The sequence below is a fragment of the Panicum virgatum genome, chromosome 9N, assembly GCF_016808335.1.
Source record: "Panicum virgatum strain AP13 chromosome 9N, P.virgatum_v5, whole genome shotgun sequence".
Lineage (NCBI taxonomy): Eukaryota > Viridiplantae > Streptophyta > Magnoliopsida > Poales > Poaceae > Panicum > Panicum virgatum.
Window position 1 is genome coordinate 33092627 of NC_053153.1, and position 12505 is coordinate 33105131.

At 43.2% G+C, this 12505-nt stretch overlaps 1 pseudogene; it reads right to left on the bottom strand.

Annotated features, from left to right (window-relative positions):
* Positions 1 to 2997: 2997 nt before the first annotated feature.
* On the bottom strand, positions 2998 to 12268 carry LOC120688981 (annotated as a pseudogene).
* Between the last annotated feature and the right edge of the window lie 237 nt (positions 12269 to 12505).

The window sequence follows — 12505 nt, forward strand, 5'->3', positions numbered from 1 at the left end:
GCTTAGGCCTAGTGCCTAGAAAATAGGGAGAGAATGAGGGGTAGTTCGGAGGGGCGCCGGCCTGTCGGCGCTCTTCTCCGGCATTGTAGACGTGGTGTCTGGGCTAGAGGTTACCATTGTTTGCATACCTTCTCCACGGTCTGTCGGGGTAGGCGGCAGGTGGTGACAGCCCTGTCCATCCTTTGTAGTCCCCCACGTGAGGGTTGGGTGTAGAGCTAATAGCCGGATATTCTTGGCAGACCAGGAGTAAGCCGGCGCCCGAAGTAAGCAAGTAGAGGTAGAACCTATCTTTACTAGAACTCTAAAGCCATAGGAATCCTCTCTATCCTCGCCTACATACCTCTTGTTTGTCCTTGGATGAACCAGTTAGAAGGTTAGTATCTCTGTTCCTCGTGGAAATACGATACCCTGAATACTCGCGGGTGAAGTGCAACAATGGTATTTTCGTGTTCTTGTGGACTTCTCTGTAAGAGTTAAGAAATGCCAACAAGCATTTCTGGCGCCGTTGCCGGGGAACAGTTGCTATATTGCCTTCAAATCTAGTTCGTCCTCGTATATTTTCAAAACAAAAAAAAACTCTTTTGTTTTACTTAACCTCTACCTTCACCCCCACTACCCATTCTTTCATCGCATCTTTTTGCTCTCTTTATCTCTACCTTTACCCCCGCTACCCATGAAAGGTTGTCCTTGTCCATACCTTTCAACCCTCCAGGTTGAGTCTCTAGAGCCATCCTCTCTGGACCGAGTTTCTCATCTGGCTACGAGATTCACCCCCCACTCACAAAGCTAGTTTAGGAAAACTCCTTCCCAAGGTTAAGCTATGAGCATCCATACCATCACGTATGAGAGAAGGAGAGTGAGCAATCGAGGACTATCATTATCAAAATTTGAGCTTTCATCCCGAATATATCTAAAATTCTGCTGACGGTACCTCTCCTAAACTACAAAAAAAAATAAAGCCCATCATGTTCCCATGTCAAGGTAACATCCGGGGTGTTTTTCACCAAGGGATATGCCTCGATATGAACCACTGTTTCATAGTCCATAGGACTCATTATTTTGGTCAAGGGATCATAGGGGCCATGCCGATCGAATCGAGTGAACCAAACTCACATTTTTATCCTCGATAACCGATCGATGCCAATCAAATCAAGTAGTTCATAATTTATTTCTTACTCCTTGATTTTGATTGATGACCAATAGAAGTCACAATCGCACTTCATTTCAATTGAACTTCTATTGGAAGCTTAGGTTGGATTGCTTTGCCATGCGAAGTTTCCCTCCTAAGGAAGGGATGAGTTGAAACTCATTCCCTTCGGGACCCGAACCCAGAATTGTTCATATGGCCCACAGAGTTACACATCCTCTTTCATTATGGGTCCATGAACATTCTTGAGTTGTTCTATCGGGAATCTCATTCTGAATTCGAGGAAAAGGTTTTCAAAAATGAAGAAAACATCGAATTATTCTTGCCAAAATGAACCACCAGTTCCAAAAATCCCTTCTGACCCTTTCAAAAAAAACACTTCCCAAAGGAAACCTTGAGGGGTTTAAAAACCATTTTGTGCAAAGAGTGGTCAAACGATGTGGAGTTTTTATTCTAAAGAAATTCAGATACACACCCACTCGATGCCAAATCCAAGGAATTGAAGTGGATGCTTTGCGCGATCTTGTTGCTGGTGCTAGTTTCTCGCCCAAACCTTGTGATTTTACCTTCTTAGGTGACGAACCCTTAGCACCAGCTAAACCTTCATGGGGAATCCCAGAAGGAATCAAGATCCTACAAATAGGTGTCACCTAAACCCAACCAGAATTCCTAATGGTGACACCTCGACGAGGTGATGTCCTTGCTACGTTCGCTGTTGCCGTTTCTCCTTCCAAATGACCATCACCTCACTCGTCAAAGGCTAACCCCTTGTTCCTCTGTCCCTCAAACTCCTATCTTGACATTCTTTAAAGAACTTAAGGGCCATGAACAACCGGAACAACCTAATCTGGAGTCTCATAAGGATGAGATCCTTTTCTTCTCATGAGTGTCATCCTTAGAAAATTCCATCATAACTCTCATGAATCTCCAGATTCATCAACCCCTTTGAGCTAGGACAGTGCAACAAGTTTTACATCCTTCCTGAAATCTAGTTCATAATCCTCCTTATGAAAGGATGTAACTTTTTTTTGCTTATCACAAATTTTGCACATCTTGTTGCACCGGAGCACTAACCTTACATCCCGTTATTGGAATGACAATTGGTGTTGTAGTTGGGGTTTACATCACCGATCTTGGCTGCAACAGGAAAACCCCCATGGTCAAGCTTGTGACCATAAACAAGCACTGCCGGGAGATAGCTCGGATTCAAAAAAAATATATTTATATATATGAACATGTTCTCTGGATAGTATGCACCTTCGGGTATTTTTTTCACTAACCATTTTCAGGTTGGGACTAAAAGAACGAGGGACATACAGTGCTTGAGAATATGAGAACTACACCGACTGCACACTTAGTACTCCCAGTTGACAGGATACACTTGGAGATACCGACTCCATGCCCTTGGATCCTGGTGTCGTGAGACACAAAAGTCCAAGTGTGGGGGAGATCGGTGAGCATCCCTCAACAGTATCCTTTCGTACCAAGGATAGTGTTAGTTCTACCTTGCCAAAAAAAGAGTTGGACACATGGATGTCCAAGAAAAAGAAGAAAAAAAGAAGTTGGGCACATGAAGGTCCAAGAAAGAAAAAAAGAAAAAAAAAGGTTGGACACATGAAGGTCCAAGAAAAAGAAAAAAAAGTTGGGCACACGAAGGCCAAGAAAGAAAAAAAAGGATTAATTGGAAGAGTACCATTGTAACTTTTAAGAGTTAGAGATATACCACTACAACTTTTAATATTGGAGATATGCTACTCCTATTCGTATTTCAACACTTTGGGTCCACCTTCAGGGTACGTATCTCTGTTGCTTTTCCGTATGGGCTGTATTGCACTTCTATAGTACGCCGCTCATCCTATCTTGTACGTCGTGTCGATTGCCCTAGGTGCCGCCGCCAGTCGACTGATCTGCCGCGCCTGCCGCCGCCCGAGACCTTGCCACTGGCTGCCCCTGCCGCGCGGGAGCAGAGGCACTGCCGCGGGGCACAGGGCACTGCCGCCCCTACCGCGCAGGGCAAAGCCTGTCGCGCAGGCCCCTGGGCTCTCAGCGAAGTCCCCAAGCGGGAAGGAGGTGGCGAGGGGCCCGATGCAGAAGCTGAGCTTGTCCCCAGCGCGGTCCACCTCGCCGACGCCGAGCCAGAGGAAGACCACCTTGACGCTGATCCCCTGCAGTGCCGTGAGCTTCCCGGCGGCCGTCGAGCCGGAGACGCGCGCGTCTTAGCTGACCAGCCACCGCCTCGCCAGCAGGAACTCGCAGGGCCGCAGGAAGTACACCTCGAAGGCGCCGTCGGCTGGAGCACGTACCCCTGCACGCCCGCCGGCAGGATGCCCAGCCCCGCGGGAAGTTGTACCGCTCCAGCATCTCGTACGCCGACGGCGTCGTCCCGGTAGCACCAGTAGCACCAGCAGGGGGTAGGTGGCGGTGGCCATGGAGGAGGAGCTCTCGCTAGCTGCTGGGTCGAATGGCTAGCTAGCTCCTCCTTGAATTCCTAGCTGGCCGCTCCGCTTACTTGTCCTCTGGAAGACTTGCGGCTTTGTAGCTTGCTATTGGATGGATCGACGTGCGCATTATTGTTGGTTCGGGTCGTGATAAATTGGCGTTTAAGCCGGGCATAGTCTGACCAAGTGATAAATCATGATGACCTTGTGATGGATGACTGATCCAACCCTCACCGTACTTGTTGTGATGGGGTGGCGCCAGCAACCTGAAGGCGCGTGCTGCGACCGCTACAGGCACGTGCAGCGAGCCTGCACGGCAGGCAGGGGCCTGCCTTTGCCCTGTGCGGAAGACAGCCCTGCGCGGCAGACAGGGGCCTACGCGGTACGCATTGCCCTACGCGCGGCAGTGCCTCTACGCCCGTGCGGCAGGGGCAGCCGGCGGCAAGGTCTCGGGCGGCGGCAGGGGCAGCAGATCAGTCGACCGGCAGCGGCACCCTGGGCAATCGACATGACGTACATGATGGGATGAGCGCCGTACTATAGAAGGGTAATATGGTCCATACATAAAAGCAAAGAGACACGTATTCTGCAGGTGGACCCAAAGTGTTGAAAGACGTATGAGAGTAGCATATCTCTAATATTAGAACTTATAGTGGTATATCTCCAACTCTTAAAAGTTGCAATGTTACTTTTCCAATTAACCCAAAAAAAGAGGTTGGACACATGAAGGTCCAAGAAAAAAGAAAAAAAAGTTGGACGCATGAAGGTCCAAAGAGAGAGAGAGAGATAAAAAATGAAAAAAAAGTGAGAGAAGGGGAGTAAGTGTGAGCTAGCAGGCTCCACATGGCCCACAGACCGCATTATGTGCGTGCCTCCAGGCCATGGCATTATGCACTGATAGGCATCAATCCGCCGCCTAGCTCCACCCAACCTTGCTCTCACCTGTGCTTGCAAAGCCGTAGCATAAATCCTATCCACTCCCAGCTTTGCATAGCTTCACTCTAGCAGCACCTGCGCATTTCAAACAAGAGGAATTGCTCCTCTTCTACTTCAGGCTTCCACTGCTCTATTTCAATTGGCACTCGTAGGCATTCAAGAAAGGGGACATACTCTGCGTCTCCAATCCTAAATGTCATGTTCCACCAGATAATGCCACCAAGGCCCATGGTTCCCTACACACTTCCTGTGTGTATGATCTGGCCTTCTTGTCCACCTGAGTCAGCATGGTCTAAGTGCCTTCCTCCCCTTCAGCCTGCATCAACATGGAGGATTCATTGACAATCGTTTGTGACCATGCCACTGCTGCATCAACTTGAGAACTTCTATCACATATGCTGCCAATAAGAATACTCAGGTACGTGCAAAGATAAGTAAATGTTCACCTATCATTAACTCATGTGTATCTCTTTATGAGCTTATCATTAACTCATGTGTATCTCTTTATGAGCTTAGCTTGATCATGCAAATTCATGCTTCCTTGGTTTATTTTATATGCACTGGGTTTGAGTGTATGTTGCAACATACACTTATAGTTTTTTTGAATTAAGTATGGTGCTTAGTTTAAAAAGTCTTCTTTGATCAAATAAAGCATGGTGTCATATTTGATCAATGAACCATCAAAGCTAATATAATCTTAGACTTTGGATGTATATCACTTGCGGACTAACCCCTGTAGGAAAATTTCATATCAAATGGGTAAAGTCCTCAAGCGAAATTCATACTAGAGACAGAACAAGGCCCGGGACACACTTCACCAAAAATTGCACAACAAGCAAAGGAGGCACACATTCAAGGATCATAGTGAGTATATTGTCAAAATACCTCTTTCTTATGTTTATGCAGTTTTATCTCAGCCTTGTTTGAGCTTTTCTATAAAAAACAATGGTGACCAATAGTAAAAAAATATTTTCAAAATAAATCTCTCTCGAAAAATATATTTATATATATATTAATGAAATGTTGGCAAGCATTTTGGGGTCCATGCTAATTGAATCTTCTGAATTTGATTTTTTCTTAAGCATGGAGGTGAACAACAAATCCAAAAAAAGGGAGAGTCTTTTCAGTATCCCTAGAGAATTTGTTGTCCACTAACCTTTTGTAGGGAAGAAAATAAACAACCAAGGAGCAGCGTCCAGAGCTCCAATTCCACAACAACGCTCCTTGGTCCCATGAGAAGATAGATGCACGAGGAACCAAGACGAACAAATGTAATGCTTTGCTTCATGCATATGAAGCATAGCTCTTGCATTTTTGCTCAAAGATTGGTGAGTTCTTCCAAGTAAGTATCCCACACACCTCATGCATTTTTCCCTCATGTGTCTACCCTACTAAGTTACCCATCATATTTAGCTTGCCATGAATAAAACAATAAAAAATTATTAAATAATAATAATAATAATAATAGAAGAAAAGAGAATAAAATAAAATAAAAAGAAGAAACAAAAAAATCATTCTTTGATTCAATAAAGTTTTGACTCCTCGGTATTAAACCCCAGCAGAGTCCCTCTTGTTTCCACTTTTGTTTTTTTTTTAATAAAGGCAGGTACAAGAATAAGTATGGGGGAGATCTCTATCATCACCAATTGCAAACTCTTTCGAGATCTCTCCCCCAAACATGTGCACAACATCGACGATCCACACGCTAAAGAGCAGGACAGAAGGAATCCAAGAAGGGATGGCTGAACCTCTGGTTCGACCAAACCACCTCTAACTTCCTTCGGCTCCCTCTTCTTCCTCTTCAATGATGGTATGTGCAAACACACTCCTCATACTCCCTAAGTTCTTGAGTTTAAATGAATTCGTGCTAATCAATGAAAATAAACTCAATGAACCTTGCCAATCACCTTATGCATTCCATGCACTTCCACGAATAAACTTGCATGCTCTTTATTCCTTGCTTTCCTTCTAGTTCTTGTGAACAATTATTTTCATAGGGACCTCATGCTCTCTAAGTAGCTGACTAATGTGATATGATTAGATGAATGGAACCATGCTCTTCCTTGCAAAGTACTTGGGATTCTTTTCAAAAATAAAAAAAATAATACAATAGCTTGCCTCCTCAAATTAATATAAAATTTCTATCAGAGCCAAAGTTTGAGCATCATGAAAAACCTTAAGACTTTGCAGCTTGTCTATTGCTTTGAGCTTTGTCAAATTCTATGACCCCTGTTAGAAACTTTTCAAACTCCCATGATCAAGATCACATACACGTCCACTCACATGCTATGCTTCTACACTGAAAGATAGAAAGCATTTTCATCCACCACAAAATAAAACTCCAAGTCATATCATGACCCTCTCTCTCCAAAGTTACCATTAGGGATGTGGGCTATGCAAAAAGAAATAAAAGATGCATACCCAAAGAAGGTATGCCACATGCTCATAGAGCATGTTAAAATAATAATAAAAAGATGCATACCCAAAGAAGGTATGCCACATGCCCACAAGGCATGTCAAAAAAAAAGAAAAAAAATAGAGAAAAAGATAGCCCACATCCAAGAAAAATAAAGGAGAGAGATGATTCATAGAAAGGAGTTCATACACCACCCACCCAGAAAGAAAAAAAATGTAACCACACACTTGCACATCTTGATCAAGGTTTATGTCTTGTTTCTTCTTGGATATGGTCTTTGACTTAGCAACATAAGCAAAGCAAGCATGCCTCATTACTCCTACCCTGAGCTCCACATAAGCCTAATTAGATGATAGGAGAAAAGAAGGCAGCAACTTTGCCTTGGTAAGCAACTACACAAACAAAAAAAAGAGTGATTCGAGAGTTTAATTTGAGGAGCAAGTATATTCTTTCTTTTCAAAAATAAAAAAACCCAAGTTTCTAAGCAAGAAGAACTAGGAATCTGAAATCTACATTGTTCCATTCTTCAATTACCCAAGAAAGCAGCCAAGTTGCAGCAGGTGAGGCGACCTGAACCGACTTAAGGAAACCTCCAGGAAGCTGCTGGCCAAGGGAGAAAGGCGGTGGCGCCGTGGGCCGGTCGGCCGACCTATGGTAGGCCCCAAACACCCCCAGCTTTGGCTGGGGGGCTGCCCTGTGGGCCCCAAGGCTCAATACATGTGATTGGCCTTTTGTCTTAGTCAGTTTGTACTGCATGTGGGCTCTTTTGATCCTTTGAATGACACGTGTTGTGTTCTCATTGCTCGAGTAATTTTCCTTTGAATCATAGGGTGCTTGCAACCTGCATTTTAGCTCATTTTCGAACATTGCATATTTTCTAAGGGCATAGTGGGTTTAGGCATTATTTTAGGTAAATATGAATGCAAGATATGCAAACTCTCAAGATTTTATAATTAAATTGATGCTTGAAAATGTTCTCCAGCAAGTGTCAACACCTGGTAGGATAACGAGAAGCAAGGCCAGAGAGGAAGGGGTACAACAGCCCAACCACAGTCTTCACATCAACACTAGGCTGGTGGTTCTTTGTGGTAGAGTGCCAGCACCGATGAGTGGGCACGGCAGGCCCATGGGAGCCGGTCAACCCGCTCCCATGGGGTCCCGATCTCCGCATGACATTTAGCTTCATCCAGGGGCTTCATCTCCCTAACTCAGCAGCTGGGTGACCTGAACATACGTGTCAACGACATCGATGTGTCACTAAGCCAGCACATCCAGTCTAACCAAGACTGGCAGCGACACATTGGCATGAGGAACCATGCTCGGAGTAGAGGCAACTCCAACGGCTGAAGGAGTGGAGGGCTTACTACCATTGGACTGGATTCAGCCCCAACCAACAGTAGTGAGCCTGAAGCTAGCATGTTGGAGGACCCATGAGAGGTAACTTGTATAATCTATCATTTACCCATTTATTATATGCATGAAACAAAATAAAAATTTGAAAAACCTAGAAACTACACAAAATTTTTCAAAACCTAGCAAACAAAATAAATATCTGCAAAACAAAACACAAAATAAAAATTTGCAAAACATAGAAATGTCAAAACTATTTACTTGATTTCCAATATGTGTAGTAAGCATGTGTAGTTTTTTCTTGTTGAGATGATGGATAGTTGCTCTGTTAATTCCTTTTATATACCTAGCTTTTTCTTGTAGTAGTGCTAGTTTGAAGTTTGGTGGCTAAATGTTCAAACCTTAAGCTTAAAACATGTGGGTAGTGAAAAGCAAAATCCATATCTAGGTTGTGTAGGTTATGATATGGTTAGGTAGAGTTGCTATGATATTCTCCTACATGATACATGATTTATGGAGTATTTATTTTTAAAAACACAAAAATATAATAAAGTTCCTCAATGATATGAAATTTCTATCCGAAGCCATATGTGATCAAAGTTTAAAAAGCCTTGCCACATATGCAACTTGTTTTCTTATTGACCTTTGTCTAATTGTTGTCACCCTTTGTGAGATTCACTTCATACTCCCAGGATCAAGATCACGTACACGTATACACCATATGCCATACTTCTACACTGGAAGATATCAAGTATTACATCCATCCACCACAAAAAAAACTCCATGTCATGTCATGCCATGTCTCTCTCTATCCAAAGATAACACCAAGGATATGAGCTATACAAAGAGGAATAAAAGACATGCTCAAGGAAAGCATCTTAAAAAAAGAATTGGCCCCATGAAGATCTAAGCATTTAAAAAAAGAAGTGATAGCCTGTATTTATTAAAAAGAAATGAAAGTAAGAGATGGTTCATGATAAGGAGTTCATACACTATCCACCTAAAAAATATCCACACACACTTGCATATTTTGATCAAGGTTTATGACTTGTTTCTCTTTTGGATCTAGTTTTTACTTAGCAAAATATGAGAAACAGGTTTGCCTTCTACTCCTACATACCTACTGTAAGGATCGATGGACCAAGAGGGGGGGTGAATTGGGCCTTTTTCAAATTTCTAAGATAGATAAAACAACCTTAACCTATGCAATACTAGTAAGGCTCAATTCACCAACCGGCTAAACAAAGCAAACTACACAAGCTACCAAAGATATGAAACTAAGCAAGGTAGAGCTAAGCTATGATCTCTAAGGTCAGCACATGAAAGAATGCATGAAAGTAAGTGCTTGAAATGAAAGAGAGTGCAAGAGACAACCGAATTTTTTCCCGTGGTGTCGATGTGTTGGCACACACCCCTAATCCACGTTGTGACACTCACTAAGAGTCTTGTCACCTCCCATGTCACCGAGACTTGGGCGCTCACTAAGAGTCTCTGTTCACCATCCCGGCGTGGTGGAGCTCAAGCCACGTACAATCTTCTTCTCCGGGCTCCCACAATCCTTGGCAAGCTCCGCGAGAAACACCTCGATCACCAAGATCGCCTAGGTGATGCCAATCACCAAGAGTAACAAGCTAAGGCCTTCACTTGAGCAAGAACCGATCACCAAGAGCGGATGCACACAAGCTTCTCTCTACTCAAGTCCTTAATCTTGCTTCTTGATTGATTGAATGAACAAGTATGTGAATGATGAAGCTCAAGGTGGCTCTTGACTATAGTATGAGTGTATGGATGTTGCCTGGTGTCAAGAGTAGCAAAAATGACCCATTGGAGGGGTATATATAGGCAGCCCACACGAATAGAGCCGTTGGACAAAAGCTGCCAGAAAACTGCGTAGCGCCGGTTAATCCGACGTCCCTCCAACAGTCATCGTCGGTTTAACCGGTGAATGTAAACTGCCCCTTCTGAAAACTAGCCGTTATGACTTGAGCAGATTAACCGACGTATCATCGGTTTAACCGGTGAGTGTAGTTGTCCACTGATCAACTGAAAAACCAAGTCTCTGGACAACTGCACCGACGTTAACTCAAACCTATCGTCGGTTTAACCGGTGAGTACAACTTCTGAAGTCCTTGGAAAAACCATCTCACTGGTCAATTGCACCGACGTCCCATTTCAAACATCGTCGGTTTAACCGGTGTATAGAACTTGAAATACCCTGGAAAAACCAACTCTGGACTAATGCACCGACGTTAAATTCAAACACGTCGGTTTAACCGGTGTATTGACTTGTCCAGACTCTGCTGACTTTGTTTAACCGACGTATAGAAAATTGAGGTCGTCGGTTAAACCGGTGTATAGACTTTTTCTGATTTTGTCTTTTCTGATTTGAGTCTTTGAATGAAATCCAAATATTCTTGAGATATAGTTTGAGAACCACTTATTTGAACTTCTAGAAACCTGAGTGACCATTGTGTGCATTCATTTTCAAATGACCATGTCCATACTCAAGTTACTTAGCCTTAACCCCTCTTAATAGTGCGATCACTACAAAACTATAAAACCTATACTAACCTAAGTGTCCTTCTCAACCTTATGACACTTAGGACTAGAAAGATCCTTAGTCTTGACATATATAAGAGTTGAATACCGAGATCGCCTTTTTGAATAAAGAAATTGAGGGGCCTCTTTTGACATATGACCAAATGAGCGATAATGATCTATTAAGCTGCACAAACTCATTAGTCACAATAATGGTTGTCATTAATCACCGAAACATACCTTGAGGGCCTAGATGCTTACACCTACAGCTCCACAAGATTAAACCTTTTAGAAGTAGGTTGGAAAAGAAAGGCACAATAAAAGCCTTGATGAGGAATGGTACACACTGAGAATTCCAAGAGATCATTTGAGAAACTTTATATTTTCTTTTGAGAAAACTTTATAAAACCTTGGGATTGATGGTTGAACAAAGGGGTGAGAAAATGATACTCTACAAGACCGTCCAGACTCTCAACCACCAAAGATAAAGTAAAGCTATAAGACCCACAAGAGTAAGGTGGAAGGTAAGAACAAGGCCAACTTATTCAAAATCATGCTAAGAGCATTAGGTTGTGCCTTGGGTGTAAGATAGGAATGCAGCATTGCAGCAACTCTTGATCAATAACCTACATCCAAAGCTTTGCTCGGGACAAGTAAAGGGCTAATTTGGGGAGTTGTTGACGTCCTTGAGCGCGAAATATGACCGTCAACTATACTCAATAATAAAATAAAACTATAAACCTTACTCACATATTTATATCACTAACCTAGCTCCACAAGTGTTTTTTTTATCTAGCAATTTCAAGGATACAAGTCCGAAATAAGATGAAAACACAAAGAAGACACGATAGAAATATGCAGAAGATCTTATCCTGCTTCACTCTTACAAAGAGGGTCCACCTGGCAGAGCAAATGGGTGTGCCAACAAACATACCTATGAGAATCAGCACCAGAGCCCACAGGTTAGTGAACCAGGGGATGTAGAACAGGGGAGTCCCCACCTGGGGGTGTTGACGGTTTATTTTGACCGTCAAATCCTCCACAAAATTGAAGCATCAAAGGGGATAAATACTAGCATGGGGTGATTTATTGACGAATTCTACATTTTGGTATGAAAATATGTGTAGATGAATTTGGGCCAAAAATACAAAAACAAGCAAGTATGATCCAAGACATAAATTCCTAGCCAATCACAAGCCACACAAGGATCAAAGGGCCCACTTGACAGCCACACATGAGAAGGAAACATAGCCCATGAGCATGAACATATCATCAATCCAAAGCAACACCTACTCGACCACTTTGCAAGTATAAAGATCCATGTACCCACCAGAGCAAGTAAACTGACTTAGGATAGGCCAATTTATCCAGAGCCGACATGAGGGTTCATGTGGTAGCCATTTAGCAAAAGCTAAGGGCGCCACTGACCTTCCCCTTCCACATGTCGTCTCCTCATTAGATTCCAATGGCGGTTAACAGTGAATGCACTTCAACTCTTGGCCGTGCAACCCATAGCACCCTCCTATAAATACTAGAGAAGGAGCTCAAATGGAGACATCTCACAGACAACTCTCCTCTCACTTTTGGAGTTAGTAGCTTACCTTAGAGGTGTAGTGCTGCCTAGGTAGTACTAGGAAAATAGGGAGAGTAGGAGGGGAAGTGGGGGTGTCTGTATATAAT